This window comes from Vulpes vulpes, chromosome 2 (genome assembly GCF_048418805.1).
Source record: "Vulpes vulpes isolate BD-2025 chromosome 2, VulVul3, whole genome shotgun sequence".
Lineage (NCBI taxonomy): Eukaryota > Metazoa > Chordata > Mammalia > Carnivora > Canidae > Vulpes > Vulpes vulpes.
The window spans coordinates 51,932,319-51,953,353 of NC_132781.1; the positions used below are offsets into that span (position 1 = coordinate 51,932,319).

Below are 21,035 nucleotides of genomic sequence, written 5' to 3' on the forward strand. Positions count from 1 at the left end.
CATTCATTCAAATATTTATAGGCCGCTCATTATTCTGAAATCCGGTAAATAAAGGGAGAGAATCAAGCATGTCCTGTGTAAACTGTACCTCTGGGTAACCAACTATGGTTGAGGGAATGTTTCTTTTTATAGAAGCATCCAGCTAATTACCAAAGAGGGAAGGTAGGATTAGAAGGTCGCCATGTAGCAGCCCTGCCACCCCCCACCCCTGCCTTCGTGAACAGCTCTATGCTCTGAGCATCAGCAGCCTGCCATCTCACGGTGACAGCCGACCAGACAGAGCTTCCCAGCGCGAGGACACATGGCACCCTGAAGCCATTGCACCAAAACACCCTGAACCTGAACCTGAGGGAGCCTCCGCTTCCATCTACGGATTCACAGGAAACATGGAAGCAGAGGAACGAACAGAGCAACAGCAGCAGGACGCTGTTGGCCAAATGCAGGCAGAGGGGACTCCAGGAGTGACGAGCCAGCCCCTTGACCAGCTGGAGTGCAGGAGGCCAAAACCAGTGAGGGAGCACCAGATCAAAAGAAGCCTCAAAGGCATCCGCTGACTGCAACCTCTAAACTCAAATAGACAAATGTTCACAAAGCAATTGGAAATCTGGAGACCGTATTTGATGATCTTAGATTACTGCTGATTAGGTGCGGGGATGGCAGTGTGGTTATGTTTTTTAAAGCCCTACTCTTTTCAAGATACACACTGAGGCATTTACAGATGAAATGATCTGGTGTCTGGGATTTGCTTCAGGATAACACGGAAAGGAATACGGTGGCCGGAGATGGGGATGAAAGCAGAGAGACCACGAGTTGATAGCTGGCCAAGTCGGGGGACAGGTATATATGGAGGTCCTATATTTGCATCTGCATGTTGGAAATCCCCCATAACAAAAAGAAAGCCGGCATTCTCTAGGTTCTGATACAAGGTATATTGTCATTATTTGTAAAAAGCAACTTGTGGAATAAGGTGTTGAGTAGAATCCTGTTTTTATTTTAAAAATGCAAAAAATAGAGAGGGTACCTGTTATGTGCCAGGCTCTGGGCTGGGGAACACAGAGTGGAATGGTCAACAAATCAGGTGGGCCCCCTGCTCTGGAGTATATAGTCTAGAAGGGCAATGATTGAAACCAGTGGCTGGGGTAGGGGAGGAGAGAGGAATAGAGGAACAGGTGGAGCGTGGGGTATTTCAGGCCAGCGAAGCGATTCTGTGTGACACTCTCTTGGTGGATGCAGGACACTGTGCATTTGTCCAAACCCACTGAGCTGACAACCCTGACATGACCCCTGATGTAAACAGTGGGCTCTGGTTCATAATAACACATCACTGCTCATCATCTGTAACAAATGTACCACATTAGTGCAAACAGTAGTGACAGGGGGAGCTGTGTCCAGGGTGACGGGGGCTACTGGGAACTCTCTCTACCATGGGTTTGATTTTCCGTAAGCCTCAAACTGCTTCAGAACATGAAGTCTATTAATTTGACAAAAGTCACTGAGCAAATCCTTAATTAATGGCAATTGTTATAGGTGCCCAAGCATCATACAGAGGAGAGGGTATTGTGGTGGTGGTGGTGGGGGGTCCTAACTTAGCCTAGGGGGAGCAGGATAGGCTTCCAGGAAGAACAGACCCTCCCCTGAAGGATCAAGAGTTTGCCAGACAAGGAGGAGAGAACCTTCTGGAAAGTGCAACAGAAGGAAGACCTTAGGCCTGAGAAGAACCCCACCCATGAAGTCTGAAAGGAGCCCAGCAGGTAGGAGGAGGCCAGCCCAGGACACAGAGGCCGCTGGGAGGTTGGAGGCCATCCACCCTAGTGCAAAGTTAACATCACCGTGGTGGCTCCGTGGAGAATGCCCTGTCTAGGGCGCCAGAGCAGGGCAGGGAGGTCAGCTGGGTGTTGGCCAGCAGGAGAGAAGAGAGGCCTGGGCTCAGGTGGAGGCACGGAGGCCCAGCAGTGAGGCCTGGCATGGGTGGCCTTCCCCTCATCCCAGACTGTTTCCTTCTCTGGCTCACAATTCCCTTCTCTTCATCCCTCACCTTCCAGGGGGACTGCTTTTCACTCTGCACCGTCTGCTTTGAGGCCTCTGGGGGGTGTCTCCCCTCGGCCTCCATTCATCCACACGATGGATATGTAACCGTTGTGTCCCCCATCTTTGCACACCAGGCCTGCCGCACCCTTTGTTTTGGCTCTTGCTGCCTCCCCTCAGGTCCCCTTTTGCTTCCATCTGCCCAGAGCTCTGTGTGGGGCCACCCTCCAGAGCCAGGACTCCCTGCCTGGTCTGTCCCGGGTCCCCCCCAGCCGTGCAGCCCCTAGTTAACCTGTGGTCTGTCGGAATGGCCAGGGCTGCCTTTCTTCTTGCAGCTTCTCACTGCCCTCAGACGATCCTGTGTACTGGTTAAGGATGTGGAGGTGTATCAATGCATTGAACTATGATAGTGTTCTGGAATGTCTGGAATGTTCTGGAATGTCTGGAATCATATTTACCATTAATATATCCTTAATACAGTATTAGAACAGATCAAACATGTTGTTAAAGGCTATCTCGAACCGTGGGGGATGTTCCTAATACAAATGAAAAGCCCCTACTTGCTGAGAGCTTCCTGCCTGCCAGTGCGCATCTCACGCAATACCTTAATGACCTTGAGAGTTGGTACCCCTGTCGCCTTCATTTTACAGACCAGGAAAAGGCGGCTCAGAGAAGGTAAGCATCTTGCCCAGAGTTGCAGGGGCCCAGAAATACGGCGGAGACTGGAACTCAGAGCTATTCAACTCCAGCAGCGCCCAAGCCAATGTGGGAGAGAATATGGGTTTACCAGAAAGTAGGTTCCCCAGTTGTATGTCAGTAGTGTTAGAGGTTGGTGGTGTCCCCACCCCCCCAGATCCATGTGTTGAAGCTCTAACCTTCAGGGTGACGCTCTGTGGAGATGGGGCCTCTTGGGAGTAATTAAGGCTAAATGAGGTCATAAGGGTGGGGCCCTGACCCGCTAGGGACAATGCCCTTAGAAGAAGAGGGACGCCAGAGCTGTCTCCCTACCATGTGAGGACACGTCTGCAAGCCAGGAAGCCAGCCCCTGCCAGCCCCCCGATCAGGGACTTCCAGCCTCCAGAACTATCTGAAAATAAAATGTCCAGTGTTTAAACCAGCCGGTGTGTGGTATTCGGCTACAGCAGCCCAGGCCGACTAATCTATGCATCTTCTGGTTACATTTAAAATACACATAGCGGGATCCCTGGGTGGCGCAGCGGTTTGGCACCTGCCTTTGGCCCAGGGAGCAATCCTGGAGACCTGGGATCGAATCCCACGTCAGGCTCCTGGTGCATGGAGCCTGCTTCTCCCTCTGCCTGTGTCTCTGCCTCTCTCTCTCTCTCTGTGTGACTATCATAAATAAATTTTAAAAAAATTAAAAAAATAAAATAAAATAAAATAAAATAAAATAAAATAAAATAAAATAAAATACACATAGCCATACCTAAATAACCAGCAGAAAATGTGTCTGGCTACCAGTGTGGTTGTCCTAGGTCAGAAGGGACAGGATGATAAATGGACTTTCTTTTTTGTCACATTGCTCGTTTCCTACGTTCCTTGTCTTGAGCAGTTATTACATTTGTAAGTAGATGACAAAGGTTATTTTAAACCAAGCAGTCAGGTTCAGGGTGGGGAGGGCAGTTGGTTGCTGAGCTCACACACACCTTTCCTCTGGGGGAGGACAGAGAAGTGGGTCTCTCAGGTCTCGGAGGGGGGCGCTGAGTGGGAAACCCTGCTCCAAGTCACATAGCACCCGCTGTTTATGACTCAGTTCTCGGGTCCAGGGATGTCTCCCAAATTCTCTGGAAGGGAATTCTGACGCAAGGCCCCGTCCGTGGGGTCAGCAGGTGCTGAAGTCTGTACTCTGAGCTTCAGCCCTGCCCTGGGCATTGACCCCGTCGAGCACACAGCTGGACTTCAGTCTTTCTCCGGAGCTCCAATCCATGGCCACATACGTGCTGTGGGCCTACCACATGCTCGCCGCTCAGAAAGGCCCAGGGGGTTGAGCAGGCACCTGTTGGCACTGGCGACACTTCTTCCTAGGGACACTAGACCCCAGAGCTAGTCCTTGGCAAAGAGATGTCCTGTGCTTAACTGTACTGGTCAGCACTCCTCCCTGATCGCCCCCATGCACAGCACACATTAGCATATGACAGGCTCTGACAAGTCCTGCAGGAAAGAAAACCTGTCTGACTTTGTCTAACAGAAGTTTGTTTGCAAAATGTATTTGACCTCAGAAGATTTTTTTTTCCCTTCTGAATTCCTATTTAATATCCCACTGAGCTAGCTGGAGAGGAACACCTCAGCTGTGTGGAACCAGGAATGTACTCCATGCCTCTGGCCTGAGGACGGGATATTTTTAGATATCAGCTACATAAAGAAAAGATGGCCATCTCAACTTTGGGCGATAACACTGACCTTGGCTTGTTAAAAAGGCATAAAGACCAGCTGAATCTGAGAAGACCAGCTGAATATTGTAAGGATGATAGCAGGGAGTTGGTGGTGTCAGAGCTGGACAGGCCTGTGGGGTCCTGGTTGGGGAGAAGCCAAGGCCATGCAGCTGGCTACTCCAGACCCAGACCCTGACCCCAGCTCTGCCCAGTCCCATGCTGGCCAACCATCCTCAGGCCTCCTCTCCCAGAGGTAATCTTGGCTTCTCCACCATTCCTAGCCGAGGCCTGGAATGAGCTCAGTGCCTCCTCCACCAAGAAGAGAAGTTCCCTGTTGGGCATGGCTGCCAGGAGAAGCCCACATATGGGGGAAAGCCTCACCAGGGCTGGCACAGAAACAGAACCCAGTCAATGGAGGTGCTTCTTAGACTTCCTGATTTTGCGGGAAGGTCTGTGTGACGCTGCCTCTGTGTGTATGCACGTGTGTGTGTGCGCATGTGTGTGCACACACAGGTGCATGGGGCTTGGGCTTTCTGGCTCTCTCCTTGTGTCCCTCTCTCTCTATCTATGTCTCTTTACAGCATATGTCCTGTTCTCACCTTAATAGACCTCTGCATATGCTGTTCACTCCACCTGGAGTCCGCTGCCAGGCCCTGCCCCATTCTCCTAAAGGTAACACCTGGCCAAATGTCACTCCTGCAGGGGGACTTCTCAGAATCCCCACCCCGTCTGCCTCTGTTATGCTGTCCCTCACCCCAATAAGCGTCAGCACCATCACCGTCTCCCACAGCGGAGCACAGGATGTGACTGCGGGAAACGTAGGTGTGAACCGTAAAAACAGTTTCACGGTTAGTATTTCTTTTGAACACATGGTATTTTTTTTTTAAAGCAACAAACTAAATAAATAAATAAATAAATAAATAAATAAATAAATAAATAAAGTGACAAGTGCATCAAACCTGGGATCTTAAAAATATGATTGCCTTGGTGAGGCAATGAAGTATATGCATTTAAAGCAACGGTTAAGCAAGTAAATACATAATAAGGGATAACCACATGCATGGGAATGAAGTTGCACCACAAACAAAAATGAACTCAAAACAGATCAAAGACCTGTGTGTATGAGCTAAAACTAGAAAAATGGCAAGATACGGGCAAGTCTCTGTGACTTTGGGTCCAGTGGTGGGTTCTTACCCATGACACCTAGAGCACAGACAACAGAAGAAAAAAAGGTACACGTTGAATTTTATCAAAATTCAAAACTTGTGTGTGTCACAGGCCATGGTCAAGAAAGTGAAAAGGCAATTCATAGAATAGAGAGAAATTTTGTGAATTAGATCTTCTATCTAGACTACATAATGAATGCTTGCACCCCAATCATAAAAGACGCAGCCCAATTTTTAAAGTGGGGAAATGGTCTGCATAGACCTTTCCCCGAGAGAGACACACACAACCAACAAACACTTGACAGGATGCTCAGCATCATTAACCCACAGCCAAATCAGAGATCCTGTGAGTTACCCCTCCACGTGCATGTTAGGACAGTTATCAAAAACACGGTTATTAGCCAGCATTGGCAAGGATGTGGGGAAACTGAAACCCTTATCTCCACTGCTGGTGGGAAGGTAAAATGGTGCAGCTGCTTTGGGAAGCAGTCTGGCGGTTCCTCACAAGACCAAGCACAGAGTCTTGGACAGGTGTCTGTCCAGCACCAACACGTGACCCAGCGATCCCACCCATAGGCACACACCCTGGGGGAAACGAGAGCGTGTCCACGCAAAAACATGTACACCAATGTTCACAGCAGCGTCCTTCCCAGCAGCCAAAGAGCAGAAACATCCCCAAGTGTTAATCAACAGAAATGCAAAGTACACACAAATGGAATATTCTTGGGCCATACAAGGGAATGAAGCTCTGACACCTGCTACAGCACAGATGAACCTGGAAAGTCTGACGCTCAGCAAAACAAGCCAGACACAAAAGGACAAATGCTGCTTGATTCCATTTATACAGAATGCCCAGATTAGGCAAATCCACCGAGATAGAAAGTAGATTAGTGGTTGCCAGGGGTTGGTGGGGAGGAGGGCAGGGATTCTCTTTAAGGTGATGAAAATGTTTGAGAGTGTCACCCTGGGGATGGGTGCATGCACCTGTGAGTAGGTTAAAGCCATGGAACTGTACACATCAAACGGGTGTGTTGTGTGCTATGCAAATTATATCCCAGTAAACAGTTAAATGAATGAATGAATGATAATTGGGATATGGGAAAATTGTGAAGGGGTTACCCAAGTGACTGAAGCCTGGGAAACAGGGTTTTATTATAATCTCTCTCCTAGGAAACTTCCGAGGTTTGTTTTACTATTTTCAGTAACCTATTGCGTTGTACCTTAGAGAGGGCTGCTGGGTGAGTGTGGCTGACACGCAGCACCATTCTGAGAGCTCCCCGTGAATTAGCACACTGGCCTTTCCTAACAATCCTATGAACAGCATACTGTTATGATAGCTATTGAGCAGGTGGGGACACTGAGACCTGGGATGGGGAAGTGAACTGCCCAAGGTCCCCCAGCCCGAAGGGCAGAGCCAGAACTCGAATCAGCCCGATGCCAGAGCTCACACTCAGTGCCTGAGCTCCCTGGTGGCCAGTGGGGGTGGGGATACCACGGAGCCCTGGAGTCCCGGTTTTGTCACCTGAAGGGGGGGCAACAAGACTGCTTCTCCCCAAGGCTGTCATGAGGATCGGTGGCAAGGGTCACTCGTGAGTGAGGGAACGGACAAATGGACAGAAGTAATGCACCTGCTATATCACTAACTGTACATATAGGGAGGCCGAAACTGAAGCCCTTGCACACGGCAGCGACCATCCAGGGTCTGTGCCCCTTTCTGGCCTGGCCCTGGCCCCCGGTCACACGAGCCTGGAGTGTTTGGCCACTTACTGTGTGACCTTAGGATGGTTGCAGAACTTCCCCATGACTCAGTTTCTGATCCGTAAAGTGGAGATGACAGTAGAGACGCCTGGGTGGCTCAGCAGCTGAGTGTCTGCCTGCGGCTCAGGGTGTGATCCCGGGGTCCCGGGATCAAGTCCCACATCAGGCTACCCGCAGGGAGCCTGCTTCTTCCTCTGCCTGTGTCTCTGCCTCTCTGTGTGTGTCTTTCCTGAATAAATAAATAAAATCTTAGAAAAAAAATTCGAGATGACAGTAGCATCTACCTCCAGGGCTGTCATGAGGTCCAACTGAGACGTGGTCTATAAAGGACTTGCTCACTACATAGAAGTGTTTCCCAAATGTTAGTGTCTGCTTGGTTTTTTTCATTCTTTAAACTTATGCGCTCCTGGAGACAGGGATCTTGAGAGCGTTCCATGAATAAATGCGCCCACTCTTCACTAGAGCCTTATGGGGGTATATTACCATATTACTATCATCTCTACTTTACAGGTAAAAAATGAGGCACAGAGAGGGTAAGTATGTCACCCAAGGCCACACAGCCAGTGAGCCTCACTTTAGAAAGAGCTGCAAGCAGGCAGGGGGCAGTGGCCTGGGGAGTCCCCGGGGCTGGCGGTCAGACAGACATGGGACACAGAGAAGTCTGACCCACCCATGGTCCCTGAAACACAGGCACGTCCCTTCCTGCCCTCCCTCCGACTGCTTGCTGTCCTTCCGGGATTTCTCTTTGCTATTTCAGAAGGCCCTCGGGAGGTGAAAAAAAAAAGTATGTATCAATAATTTATTGAGCACTCATATGTGGACAGGCGCTGTGTAACGTGCATTGTTAACCAAATCCTTGTGAAAACCCAGAAGGCACACTGTCCCTACATCACAGGTAAGGGTGCAAGATTCTGGTAGGTCAAGTATCAGTAACTCAACCCAGGTCTCTGGGTGGGATAGGCGAGATATGAACTCAGGGTTGTCGGGTACCTGCAGTGGACCTCGTGGCCCGTGTCCCACCTCGAGGGTCTTGGAGCTTGCCTCCTGCTGATCGCACAGAGAGGACTAAGGCCAGGAGAGGGGACACAAGGCTCTGCCCCTGCCCACAGCCTTAGCAACTCTGAGGCCTGGCCTTGGCCTAGGAAACAAGCGGCCACAGAAGAAAGAATTCCCTTTCCCACTTGCCCTCCCGACACTGGCTTCTGCCCGTGTGCAGGCCTGGGTGGGTGGTACCCATGCCCGGCTGCCCTTCCAGCCCAAACGCTGCCCTGCATCCAGGGGATCAATTTTCCCAAGGAATTGCTTTCTGAATCTGACCTTTGAGGACCATCAATCTCACCAGAAAACCATCACCTGAGCCACCTGACCCCGCTACACAGCACTTTCCAGCTCATCCATCAGGAAGCATTATTTAATAATGAACAGAGGGACAGCGTGAGGCCAGCCAGCCCCAGGGGGCCTGCCACCGGCTAGCGGAAGCTCCCAGCCCACCAGGGTGGCCCTCCCCACCCCAGCCCTATCTCTGAGTCCCAGGCTTTAAGTCTATTGGTAGAAGAGGAGTAGCTCCATGAGAGACAGAGAGAGGGTGAGAGGAGAGAGAGAATGGGAAGACGGGAGGGGAGAGAGAGAGAGAGACAGAGAGAGAGAGGAGGAGGGGAGAGAGGGAGGACAGAGACACAGAGAGAGGGACAGAAGGAGAGGTGCTGAGTCAGCAGCAAGACTCTTGGCCAGGCCCTGCTCCTAATTTGCTGAGTGACCTTGAGCAAGTCACTTCTCTGGGACTCAGACCTTTCCTTCGCAAGTTGGGAGGGTTGAATTACATCAGAGATTTTCAATTCTGCTATTTCATTGCTTGCCAGTGCCTGACATACTGCTGGGCACACAGGGGGCTCTTGGTATATCTTGAATGCAGGAAGGAGCAGCTACTCCCTTAACAGCCAGCGATGTCATGGCTGGAGCAGTGTAGGGTAGCAGGTGACCAGCCTCAAGGTGTTAGTCTCCCCTCTGACCGGGCCGTCGGGAGGGAGGTGCGCTGTTACATGGGGCTCACAGCCCAGGGTCCTGCGCAGAGCGAGTCCTGCACAGATGTCAACTATTACCTTTGGTTCCCTTGCCAAGGGCTGAGTGGTCACAGGGGTGAAGTGTGGGGTTCCTAGGAACAAAGATTGGCCTTACCTGGCAGCCCCCAGGTGCCCAGCCTGAGACAGGCCCCCTCATCTGTCCTGTCAACATCCTATCCTGGAGCCTGTCAGGAGCCAGCAGCTCCCAGGTCAGCTCGCCCATTCTTCAGGCCTTGGGGGTCCCCACCAGGGGACATACCCACTGTCATCTCGGAGCCACTTTCCCAAGGAGCCAAATCTGGCATATAAAAATATAGGGTGCCTGGTTAAATTAGAATCTCAGGTAAACAATGAATGGATTTTTAGTATAAGTATATCCCATGACATATTTGGGATATACTTACACTATAAAAATTTTTGTTGTTTATCTGAAATTCAAATTTAACTGGGCATTTGATCTGGCAGCTGCACCCACCACCCCTACTCTTGTATATGGCAGAGTCGTGGCCCTCCAGCCTACCCCCTGACTCCTCTTGAGGCCTGGCATGGGGTATATACCCACTTGCCCACTGGCAGCTGGCTCTGCTGTCCACCCTCCAGACGGAGGACCTCAGCCACCTTCTCAAAATCGATGAGTCCCTAACGAGCCCCAGGGGACCACACGGTTTGCAGGCAGGGCCAGGCCTCACCTCCAGGGCAAGGCCATCCGAGACATCCCCAGTTCTCTGGGACCGTGCTCTGCTCCCGCCAAGAGGTGCCTGGCACACCGACCTCACCCCCTCCAGTCCACCTGCAGGGCCTGGCCAGGCCAGAGCGTGCCCTGCCCCACAGGGAGGGCGGGCGGTGCCTGGGAGCTGCCGGCAGGAGCACCATCTGGCCTCGGGCCTGGCACCAGTGCTCCATGAAAATCGTGAGCGGGTCCTTCCCTCCTTGGGGCGAGAGGAGCGGGTGTTTGGAGCGCCTCCCAGACAGGAGGGCGGGAGGAATGTAGGTCAACGCCTGGCAGCCGGAAAGAGTGATGTCATCGCTCCTGGGCAGGGGTGGGGGGGATGAGAGGCGGGTGCCGGAGCCCAGCAGGGAGCAGGGAGGAGGGGCCTGGGGCTGGCTCCCCGCCAAGGTCAAACCAGCCAGGATTGCAGGACAATTGCAGGGACTCCTGGACATGAGGCACAGGAGGGGCTTGGGGGAGAGCCCAGGGTGCTGGTGGTTCTCAGTAACAGGTTGCCTCTGCCTGGCGTTCCGCGCCCCCCGCCCCCGCCGCCCTAGCTGGCTGCTGTCCCTGTGTGTTCACACGCAGGGTGAACGGAGAGTGGACCTGCATGTTCCCCATGCCCTAAAGGCTGGAGCTATTAGGGATAAGCGACTATTTTTAAGCAGCAATGGTGTCTGCCCATTTCTCTGCCCAACAGAGCCTGTACCTTTGGGTAAAGATGGTTCTTTTTTGCAGAGGGAGAGACGTTTCAATGGGCTGCTGGGTTTAGAGGGAGGCACACCCCAAACATGGGCTGCCCTGGACATGTTGGCACAAGAGGGTGGACACAGTGCTCTGCAGGACGAGGGAGAAGGTGACATCTGCAAGGGCATGTCCCTTGTGGAGGGGCTCAGCATTCAGGGCTAGGGTCTGCACTCCCAGGAGGAAGGATTTGGCCTTGGAAGGGGGGCTGGGGCTCCCTGGAGGGGTGGAGGTGGCTTCCCCTCCCAGCCAGCAGGTGGCCATGGAAACGGCTGGGTCTCAGGGTGTGTGCTGGCCAGAGGTCATCCTTTGATGTGTTCTTTCTCTACCCACTGGAACCTTAGACCTTCTGTTGCGGGGAGGAAGGAAGAGACCATGTCCTTGGCTGGGGCGCAGCAGTGGAGAGGGATGGGCAGCTGTTGCAGAAGCAAGCCCTGGTCAGGAGAAAAGCTTAGAGATCTAGCTGGATCAAGAGGTGACAAGGGACCAGAAGGCCCCAGTAGGGATGCTTCACCTACTGGTAAAATGCTGGACTTCTCTAGGGAATTAGCAGAAGGGGGCAGGGCTGGGTATGGGAGAAAGGGAAGAGGGACCTTGGGTGCTGGAAAACTTGAACGAGACCAAGACCCTGAGACCAGAGACCACAGAAGGCGGGACCTTGAGGGCAGAGCTGCAGGGAGGGGTCTGGCTTCCTTGGGATAATGTGGATAAATGCTGGCTGCCTCTCCTCCTGGAACGCAGTCAGGCCGGCAATTGAGTTCATTGGCCAAATCAAATTTGGGCTTCTGTGCGAAGTCCTTTTATATTAAGTGCTTTAACGTACATCACCTCCTCCAGACTATTGATAAATCTTATTACCCATTATAAAGCCAGAGGCAGCCTCCCAGCCACCGGGAGAGGCTGATGGAAGGGAGCCGGGGGGCCTGAGAGTATGGCTTGGGGGTGGCACAGGGGGTACAGCCGGGGAGGGCCAGGCTGTAAGGAAAGGCCACCCCCCACCCATTGCAGCCTGGCCAGGCTGTTGACTAAAGCCAGATCAGTGTTTCCCACCCCCCACCCGCCATGGGAGGCCCCAGCTCCCTGGAGAGAGGGCCAGGCCAGGGTGACAGGCATTGTTGGGTGTGATGGTGGAAGGGTGAGCAGCTGCAGGTTAGGTGTGAGCAAGCCCAGCTGGCTTTGCTCCCCGCCTGTGAGCTGCTACTGCCACTTCCTTCCTGCTCTGGAAGGAGCCACTGATGCGAGCTCATTTGTTCATGGATGAATGAGTGAAAGAATTCAATAAATACATAGCAAGCCCACCTGGTTCCCGGTACCAGCCGCACTGGGTGGAGAAGCCAGACCCAGCTCGCTCAGCCCAGTGCCTGGGGTGGGGCAGGGGGACAGGGGTCACAGGTATCCGTGGGTGGCCGCTGGAGCTGTGGCAGAGCAGTGGGACCACCATGCTCCTTGAAAGCCAGAGTGGGACACCCACCTAGGGGTGGCTGCCCAGGTCTCCAGCCTCTGGAAGCCCCAAGAGAGGTGCTGAGCCAAGCCCAAGGGAAGGGGACCTGGCCAGACACGAGGGCAGGGAGGGCAGAAGGGACAGCAAGTCAGGGACTCAGGTCTGGGGCCCTATCTGTGAGGACTCAGAGCCCAGGCTGTGGCAGGAAGGGAGGAGAAGCCTGTGGGCACTGTGAGCAGAGCGGCAGAGGGCGGGCTTGATTCTAGGGTCAGTGGAAAGCCACTGATGGGAAGCGACATGGCTGGACTTGTATTTGGGGGAAAAAATCTCCACACAGGAGGGCAAGACTAAAGAGAGAAGCCAGTCATATCCCCAGAAGAAATTCTGGTGCTGGTGGTGCCCCTCTCAGGGGGGCAGGAGGGTGGTGATGGGAGTCCTCGTAAAGAACCTGCTCACGGCCCAGAGTCGGGGGAGAGGGAGGGCACTGCCCCGCAGAGCGGAAAGAGGCTTCCAGGATCCCAAGCTCAGAATGGGCAACTCTAAAAGAAGGAGGGAAGCCCAGAGACACCCCAAGTCCCAGACAGCCAAGCCCAGCCCCCCCCCCCACTCTGGGCTCCCCCCGAGACCTCAGGGCATCCTAGGGCTGGAGTCTGGGAGCAGCGTGCACTCAATGGCTCAGTGAGTGGTGTGTTAAGTAACAGGTGCTTGTGGAAGTGGATTTCTGGCTGTGGGTGGGCAGGTACACACACAGGTGCGTGGGGGGGGGGTGTCGGGGTTGCAGAGGGAGCAGCTGTGAATGACCCCGTGCTTGATATGGGGCAACTTGCCACCGAGCCTTCAGAATGACACCCCCTGCACCCCCCCGCCCCCCCGCCGGCTCCCTCTGCGGAGGAGGCCAGGGCCTGCAAATAGTCTCAAATCCATCTGCCTTCCCCCAACTCGCTGCCCCTCCTCGGCCCTGTGTGTCCCACCTACACCTCCAGGTCTTGCAGGTTACAAAGCTCAGGGGTGGGCAGGGCACAGCGCCTGTTGGGGCCTGGGGTTTGTCTGCAGGGGGCTGCCAGGCTGGGGGGCCACACTACCTGCTGTGCTGCTGGCAGTAACATTGTCTTCCCAAGTCACTTGGGCTACGTGGGACATTTCTCCCTGCCCACCAGCGGGCTCTGTAGGGGGTGGCAACCGCACCCGATGGGAGATGAGACCCAGGGGTCCCACTTGGCTGGAGACCACTTGGCTCCTAGTGGGGGACGCACCTGGGAATGAGGTTTGTGCTCAGGTGAGTTGAAACTGACTCCTTCCAGATAACAAGGGTGCCCCGTTGGCCTTGAGTTAACCTGCAAGTGCTGGGACAATCCTTACAACAGTGGGATCCCATCCTATAGGTGGGGAAACTTGCTTCCGGGCTGGGAGACTTGCCTTGGCCCAAAAAATTGAAACAAAAGAGTCAGAAGCACATGTAGGCTTCCCTTTGACACGGAGCGCCCTGTCACCACCAAGAGACCTCTTGGAGCCGCGGGGCGGGGAGGGGGTGCCATCCTTGGTTGCCAGAACTGACATCAGGTCCTTAGAAGTGTTGGGAGCTGGGTTTCTGTCCCAAATATTTCGTCCTACAGCGTGCACGTGCCTTTCCCCCTCATGTGTGGTGCAAGTCCCCCCCCAGCCCTTTCCTGCACCCTGTTCACTCTCCCCACACTGGTTCTGGATTATTCCAGCAGAACCCCAATGTGCTGCGGTGCCTCCCCCATTTGTAGGAACAACTCTCTCCTCCTTGCTTCTCCCCACCAGCTCATGCCTCTTTCAGGGTTGCACTTCTTAAATGCCTTGACAACACTCCCATTTTTACCCCTCATTCATCTTCTTTCACTTTTTGGCATTCACCCTGGAGCACACCCCGAGACAGCTTCTGTCCCCTGACTCCACCACGAGGTGGAAGAGGTCACCTTTGACCTCCCTGTTGCCAAATCCGTGGGCCTGCCTTGCACTCCTGTCTGGACCCCCCAGCAGCATCGGACACAGTGGCTGCTCTGCCTGGACACGTTCGTTCCACTTGGTTTGGGGCACTGTCCTCCTGGACTTTCTTCCCTCCTGGCTCCTCGTGCTCTGTGTCTGGCCTTCACTATCCAGCCTCTCCGGGCTCCATCCCAGGCCCGACGCTCTCCCCATCTCCCCACCCTCTTGGGGTTCGTGAGTACTCCCACAGAGTTGGGGTCTCCCTAAGCCCCCAAGGCCCCAGGGCCCAGTCTGGCCCAATCTGGCCTGCACTCTAGACATGGACACCTCCAGGGCGACCTGAAGCAACAGGTCCAGAGCAGAGCCTCCTCTTCCCCACATGCAGCCCTTCTAGAAAACCTTGTGGCGGTTTCTCATAACATGCAACATGCACTTATTGTAGGACACTGCGATCCCATGCCTGGGCAATTACTCAAGGGAAATGAAAACTATGTTCACCCAAAACCCCTCTCATTAATGTTTCTAGCAGCTTTACTTACCATCACTCCGAACTGGAAGCAGCTGAAATAACCCACAACGGCTGAATGGCCAACAGGAAACAAGGTAGAGCCAGCACATAGTGGGTGCACTTAGTGGGACACCACTTGGCACACAGAGGGACACCACTCAGCATACCATGGGATGCCACCCAGCAGAGAGTGGGTATACACAGAGGGCTACCACCTGGCACACAGTAGGGCACCACCTGGCACATTAGTGGAACATCACCTGGAGCACAGAGGGACACCACTTGGCACATAGTAGGACACCACCTGGTGTACAGAGGGACACCACCCAGTACACAGCCGGACAGCACCTGGCATACAGTGGGTGCACACAGTGGGACACCCCAGCACACAGTGGGACACCACCCAGCAACAAGGAAGACCATGCTTGACAGGTAACTGCACCGTGTTCCTCAAAGGCACTGCGCTGAGTGAGGGAAGCCACCCACATGCTGCCTGACTGCACCCATAGGACATTTCCAGAAAGATAACTGCACCAGCAGAGAGCACAGCTACAAAGGGGCAGCCAGAGGGAGCTCAATGGGAACATGGAAGTGCTCTGTGTCTTGATGCTGGAGGGCTGGAGGCAGTCCCCTGAATCTGTACATGTGTTAAAATTCACAGAACTGTGCCGCGCCCCCCCCCCCCGGAGGGTATGGTTTTTACTGTATGATAAAATGAAAAACAAAATGTAAAAATGTAAAAACAACTTCCTCCAGAAACTTCTTCCCCTCATGGCTGTCCACCTGTGACCAGGTAAAATCTCCATTGGCCCAGTGTCTCAGGCCAGCATCCCGGGAGGCCCCTGGACGCCTCCTGCTCTCCCCACCAGCCACACGGCTGACTACTGCCAAAGGCCACCCATCCCCGGGTGGCTCCCGGCTCCCACCTCCACCGCCAGAACCAGTACAGGCCACTGTCAGCCTTGGAAGAAGCTGCCTGGTTTCCTGCCAGTCTTAGGTCCCCTCCCCACTCCAATGTCTAAGCATCAGAAATCAGATCACGTCACTTCCTCCTAGCATCTGGCGAGAGCTTTTACTGAACCTAGAATGAAACCAACTCCCTCCCTTGGTGGCAGGGCTGGTAGGGTCTGGCCATGTCCCTTCTCTTGCCTTTCAGCACGTCACATTAAATACTTAGAAAGCGCCATGTGTGTAGAATGCAGGGCCTTTGTACCTGCTGTTCTCCTGCTGGGAAGCCACCCACGCCCCTACCTGCTCCCATTCACCCTTCAGGCTTCACCTTCAAAGCTGCCTCCTGGGAGAGCTCTCCCCAACCACCTGGGTCCTGGTGACAGGCCGGTCTTCCCAGCCACCCACTCCCACGCTCCCCTCAGTTGTATTTCCTTCCTAGCACTTTGAGGTGGTTTGTTTTGTTTATTCCTATCTCCCTACTAGACTGTGAACCCACGAGGCTCTAGGGCCTGTGGTACCTGTGTCGGCCCATGTGTGGAATTGTGTTTTCCAAAAAGATATATACTGGTGCATGAAATTATATGGAAGTAGGGTCTTTGCAGATGTGATTAAGATATAAGGTAAGATGAGGTGATACAGGCCCGAGAATGGGGCGACCCTAATCCATCATGACTGCTGTCCTTCCAAGAAGAGCTGCAGAGCACACCAGACAGGGCAAGTGGCAGGGAGGAGACAGAGGCCATGCTGGACGGACGCCTCTACAGCCAGCCATGCCAGAGGTTGCTGGCGGCCCCCGAAGCCAGGAGGGAGGCGTGGAGTGGATTCTCCTCTACACATGTCAGAGCGAGCATGGCCCTGCCCACCCCCTGATTTCAGACTTCAAGCCTCCAGAGCTGTAATACGATATGTTTTGGTTTTTTCAAGCCCGTCTAATTTGTGGTACTTGGTTATGGTGGCCCCAGGACACAAATGAAAGCGTGCACTCAAAATAATTGTTGAATGAATTAACACGGTAGTGAGAAAGCTCCCAGGAAATCCTTCTCCCTTGGCAAGAGCAAGGGGGGCCCGGTTCCCCGGTGCCGTTGGGAAGGCACGGCTGTTGGCGCTCCCGTCCCCCAACCCACCTGCAGGTCTCCCCGCATCTTCTGTGACCAGGACAAACCAGGAGCCCCTCGAGCCACCTCGTGCTGAGATGGGGCCACGCCTGGTAGGTGAGCAGAGCGGAGGTGTCGGGAGGAGCCGTATGGGCAGGGGACCCCCACGCAGCTCTCAGCAGATGGACGGTACCGTCTGAATTATGCGGGAAGCTCAGCAGATTCAGCGGCTCAGTGGTGGAGCATCTGCCTTCAGCTCAGGGCATGATCTGGGATCTGGGATCAAGTCCCGCATCGGGGCTCCCTGCAGGGAGCCTGCTTCTCCCTCTGCCTGTGTCTCTGCCTCTCTCTCTCTCTCTCTCTCTCTGTCTCTCTGTGTGTGTCTCTCATGAATAAATAAATAAAATCTTTTTTAAAAAATCACTGAACGGGGGGGCCCCACCTCCTCTGCCTCAAGTAGGGTCCCAGCCTTACAGGGAGGTCACATGCTCTCTTCTCACCCTGGCTCCCTGCAGAAAGGACCCAGGGAAGAGTCTAGAAGGAGGGCAGGGCGCACAGGTTGGACCAGAAGGTGCCTCTCTCTCCAATGCACCCCCCCCCCCACTGTACCCTGGTGCCCTCCACACTCACACCCAGAGCTGAAATCTTCCCTCTTAGGTTTCTATTCTCGTCCTGAGTTCCGTCCACCTCCAGTTACCGGGTGATCAATAGAGACAGGACGTTTGTGGGAGAAGACGAGAAGGCCAGATGCGGGGAAGAGGGGAGGGGGGAGGGGAGGAGGAAACCGGGTAGATGGCAGCCGGCCCAGGGACTCAGAGCAGAATCTGGTGAAGCCAGGTGGCCATCCGGGCCCAACTCTGTCTTGGGGATGTAGCCCGTCTCTTCCCGCTCCTGTTCACTTGATCAACATTTATTATCATGTACAGAACAGGTACACAGGACCTTCATCTGACACATGGGACCTCTTTCCACCATCTCCCACAAACACCACCCTGCTGGGCTGGGATACATCTAGCAACAGGGAAGTCACCCCTCCTTCCCTGTCCCTGGTGGACAAAGGCCCAACTGGACTGGCTCCCTGAAGCCTCCGAGAATTTTCTGAGCAGAGGAATTTGCCCCTGGACAAGACTTCGGGATGAGAACAGGATGACCACCGACTACTCTCTGTCCTACACCCAGAGTAGACAGGACTGGAAACACTGTTTTGCTGGGCTGCCCGTGCCCCAGCTCTGGGTGCCCACCCTGCCAGGGGCCTGCTGAATTCTATTAGTACAGCAGCTACGCTGTCACACCTATGACAAGACAGGAAAATCTCAGAGCACGAGGGGCACACAGTCAGCCCAGGAGCTGCCCCGGGCCTCAAGTGTGTTTTGTTGTACCTGCACAGGGTTTTCTTTTCTCATTTTTTAAAAAAAAAATTATTTATTTATTCATGAGAGAGAGACAGAGAGAGAGAGAGAGAGAGAGAGAGAGAAAGGCAGAGACACAGGCAGAGGGAGAAGCAGGCTCCATGCAGGGAGCCCGACATGGGACTCGATTCCAGGTCTTCAGGATCACACCCTGGGCTGAAGGCAACGCTAAACTGCTGAGCCACCAGGGCTGCCCTACACAGGGTTTTCAAAAAACTTTACAGTAGATGCCAAAATGTTAAAAATCAAGTGATCTTCCAGAGATATCTGTTGTGTGCCTTCTCTTGTAACCTCAGAAAATCTGGCAATATTTGGTCTCTTGTTCTGCAAAGGGTCTGCTCTCCACATTTTTTCCACAGACCACACCCTTCCCTGTTGTCTCTACTGGTCTACATTACCCAGGGGTGTTGTCCTGCAGGCCCCCGTAGACATTTGGGCTTGCCACCACACTGACCCAAGAACCCATGCTTCCCTGCATCTTTTCTGAGCTCCAGTTTCTGGAGGTAGATGTAGCCATGTCCTCCCATCCTGGCAGCTCTGGCCCTATGCCTCCGTCCCTTACCTCTCCTGCCACCTAGCCAGAGGAAAGCAGATGCTAGAATAAGCTCTGCAAACACATAAGCTCACTGGATCCTTACCACAAGCTGATGGGGGAGTTACTCTATTTCTATTTTGCAGATAAGAAAACTGAGGCTCAGCTCTGTGATGGAGCCTCTGTCTCTCCAACTTGCTTCAGAGGCTTTGCAAAGAGATGGCTTTCTGGACCTTGCTCCAAACTTATGGGATCCAAGGCTGTTGGTGGTGGAGCTGGGGAACCTATCATCTTAAAAAGCTCTACTGGAGGAAGCTAGCTGGGTTTGGGCCTTGCTGCACTGGACCACTTGGGGTGGAGGTGGGGGCTCTGTCTCTGCTCCAAGGACAGTAAAGGGATGATTACATTTCCTCCCAAATCCAGATGTCACCCCAGATTTGGGGCATGGTTGAAGCCAGCTGCTGTCCTGCTCCACACCTGAGTTTCTCCTGTGTGGAAGGAGAGAATAGCTCCTACCTCCTTCCTGCCTTCCAGGAATGGGAGTGAATAGGAGGTGGGATTCCCCTGCTCCTTCTCTCTATCCCAGACCCAGAGCGGGCAGGACTGGCAAGGATGTTTTGCCAGGGTTCAGAGAGGAAGGGAGGCAAGGCCAGGGGTGGGGGCAGAGGCCTTGAGGTGCTGGAACCTGTTTTGGGTGGGGTTTCTCCATCTGCTCCTTCTCTCACCCCTGACCCATCCTCATTCCTCATTCCCCAGGGCCCTGGGCCTTCTCCAGCTGCTTTACCTCCCTTCCTCATGACCTGACAGCCAGGTCCCTCTGCTCCCTCCCACCGCTCAATCTGGATCTCCCTTGAAGGTGGAAATAGCTGACAACAGTGGCAAGTTGAAAGCAACCACAGTACCGGGGACCTTTGGATTTGGGAGAGGGGGTCAGAGAGATGGCCTATATAGAGATGCACTTGAGGTTGGATGTGCTTGGGTTGGATCTTGGCTGTCTGGTGTTTAGTTCAGCTGTGTGATCTCCTTATATTCCCTGACCTCAGCCTCTGCATCTGAAAACATGAAGTAGAGGGAAGTGCTGTCTCTGTAGAGAAAGCTCTACGAGGTGGGGATCAGGTCTGGCTTGCTCAATGCCACATTCTTGGCTTACGGGATCTTAGCAATTCAATAACCATTGGGGAATCAAATTAATTAAATAAGAAAATGCACATGAAGCCCTTAACTGGGAGCTCAATGAGACTCAGTCAATGAGACTGTAGCAAATGCTCAATAAGTATCAGCTACTGCTGTTGGCAGGCTACAGAGGGAGGCACTCAGGGCCATGAGACTCTGAAGGAATCCCAGAAAGGGTTTCAGTCTGAGATCCCAGAACCTGAAAGGCCCTGGCGGGGGGGTCCCCAGGTGCCCACTCAGGAACATCAAGGCACCATCTGGGCGGTGCCTATGTATGCCTTTGCCACCCCATCTCATCGTCCCGGGCCTCTCTGGCTCCCTGGCGCTGTTGGGCTTTCCCACCCCAGAATTTAAAAAGGAAAAGCAGAGAAAGTTGCAGCCCTTTGCTGAACCATCTCACCAGTCCTAATTAATCGATAAGCCAAGCTGCTGTTTTCCTGCCAACCGGCCGCCTGAAGAGTACTTACTTTATCTGTGAATTGATTGCCGTCCTTTCGCCACCGCTACGTCTAATCCCCACTGCCCACAGAGGCTGGGTGCCAAGGGGAGCTGGGAGCCGCTAAGCAGGGGCCGCCCTGCCACCTTGCCAGGGAGACATGGGCTCCAGCCGCCCAGTCCTCAGGTTACAGGTCGGACACTGAGGCCCAGAGAGGGCTGCAGAGGGCCAGAGCTGAAACAGGCTCACCCGGCCCCAGATCACCCAGTGAGGTGGAAGGAGGGCCGCTGACCAGACTCCTGGTCAGGATCCCCCTGCAGAGGAGGATCCCCCTGCAGCTGCCCGAGGCAGATCAGAGGGGCTGCTGCGACCCCCAGAAGGTGCAGAGATCTGGTTCCCACCACCATGCTGCTAAGCCAGCTGGGACTGCAGGGTGGAGGGAGGGTCTTACACCCCCGTGGCATCCCCAGGGCAGGCAGGGGTCACCCAGCGGTCCAAAGCCCGGACACTGATCAGAGAGCTCAACCCTCAACCCCCAGCTTCCACAACAGTGGCTGTTTGTCAGATGTTTTCCAGAACATTCCTGATTTAACATATGTTGCCCAAGTATGGGGAGGATTAGAAGTCACAAGTGTCAGAGTCACAGACCTGTGCATATACACCTGCCATCCTTGAGCCTGAACTGCCTC

General features: G+C 53.8%; 1 protein-coding gene across 4 annotated transcripts in view; it reads right to left on the minus strand.

The window, feature by feature from the left end:
- Positions 1 to 21,035, minus strand: part of NTNG2 (netrin G2) — a 70,522-nt gene that overhangs the window by 15,024 nt on the left and 34,463 nt on the right. The window lies entirely within an intron of this gene.